This window comes from Mercurialis annua (genome assembly GCF_937616625.2).
Source record: "Mercurialis annua linkage group LG4 unlocalized genomic scaffold, ddMerAnnu1.2 SUPER_6_unloc_27, whole genome shotgun sequence".
Classification (NCBI taxonomy): Eukaryota; Viridiplantae; Streptophyta; class Magnoliopsida; order Malpighiales; family Euphorbiaceae; genus Mercurialis; species Mercurialis annua.
The window spans coordinates 65,001-66,969 of NW_026605957.1; positions in this window are offsets into that span (position 1 = coordinate 65,001).

Consider the following 1,969-nt stretch of genomic DNA (forward strand, 5'->3'; position numbering starts at 1 on the left):
CGGCTGGGGAATGTATGCAAGGCATGCCAAGGCATGCCGAAGGGCTGCTGAAGCCCAGCCGAGAGGCTGCCGAAGGGCTGCCGAAGCCCTGCCGAAGGGCTGCCGAAGCCCTGCCGAAGCCCTGCCGATGCCCTGCCGAAGCCCTGCCGATGCCCAAGGGCTGCCCATGCGCTGCCGAAGGGCTGCCGAAGCCCTGCCGAAGCCCTGCCGAAGGGCTGCCGAAGGGCTGCCCATGCGCTGCCCATGCGCTGCCGAAGGGCTGCCGAAGCCCTGCCGAAGCCCAGCCGAAGGGCTGCCGAAGGGCTGCCCATGCGCTGCCCATGCGCTGCCGAAGGGCTGCCGAAGCCCTGCCGAAGGGCTGCCGAAGGGCTGCCGAAGGGCTGCCGATGCCCAAGGGCTGCCCATGCGCTGCCGAAGGGCTGCCGAAGCCCTGCCGAAGGGCTGCCGAAGGGCTGCCGAAAGGCTGCCGAAGCCCTGCCGATGCCCAAGGCCTGCCGAAGGGCTGCCGAAGGGCTGCCGAAGGGCTGCCGAAGGGCTGCCGAAGCCCTGCCGAAGCCCTGCCGAAGCCCTGCCGAAGGGCTGCCGAAGCCCTGCCGAAGGGCTGCCGAAAGGCTGCCGAAGCCCTGCCGATGCCCAAGGGCTGCCGAAGCCCTGCCGATGCGCAAGGGCTGCCGAAGGGCTGCCGAAGGGCTGCCCATACCGCTGCCGAAGGGCTGCCGAAGGGCTGCCCATGCGCTGCCGAAGGGCTGCCGGTGCGCTGCCGATGCGCTGCCGAAAGGCTGCCGAAGCCCAGCCGAAAGGCTGCCGATGCCCAAGGGCCGCCGCTGGGCTGGCGAAGGCCTGCCGACCGGCTGCCGAAGGTCCTTCCGATGGACATGCGAGGGCCTTCGGAGGGACGTCGGCGGGCCTTTCCGAGGGTCTTCGAGGCCACACACGCGCTCGCGTCTCGCGCCGAGCTGCCGAGTGCCCGAGTGCCCGCACCCGCACCCGGTCCCGCACCCGCACCCGCACCCGGTCATTAGATTAATGCACGGGGGGGGGGGATTTTCCGCAATTCCGAGCATTTCGACGCAATTTTCCGGCCGGGCATTTTCCGCGATTCGCCGCAGTTTTTCCGGGCGGGGCATATCCGTAATTATCCGGGGGCATTTCCGTAATTTTGCCAGGCAGGGATTTTTCCGCAATTTCCAGCATTTTTCGCATAGCGCGCGCGCGCGCCGCTTGCACCGCGGACGAGGGCTTGCGGCAAGCCCGCGGGGGTGAGGAATGGTGCACCCCCCTAAAGAGCTCTTAGGACTTTTTTTGGACTGCCAGGAGGAAATATCACATGTGCCCAGCAACCCCCCCCCCCCATTTTTAAAAATCGGCATGGAATTTTGATCTGAAATTTTGGAAATATGTTTATATATATCCAAACCCGCATAATAACAAATACCGAAATTTTTCGAGCCCCGGAGGTATTTTTTTTAATTTTTTAATCGTTTTACCTTCGGAAATTCATAACCGGCAAAATATATGTCCAAAAATCACCAAACTTCTTTGCAAAATCCCCTTTCAATGTATACTAACTACTCGCAAATTATTGTCCGGGACATTTTGCTTCCAATTTTATTTTGCTCGGGACACTATCATTTTGTGCACTTTTGCCGCAGTTTCCGCCACGCGGAATGGGCCGAAAATTCATAAAACATAAAATGCGCATCCGAAAACCACCAAACTTCACGGAGGGCCTCCCAGTGGTCCACTCGACGTGCCGGAGCGGCACCGTGCGAGAAAAGTTTTTCCGAGTCAAAGGACGCTCGGGGCCTTGCGGTTCCGGCACGCGGCCGAGAAGTCGTAAACGGTGCAACACGCGTCCGAAAACCACCAAACTTCATGGAGAGCCTCCGATCAGTCCACTTGAACTATTGAAGTTGTTGCGTACGAAGCAGTTTGCGGAAAACGAACTGAACCGCGGGACTCGGTGATT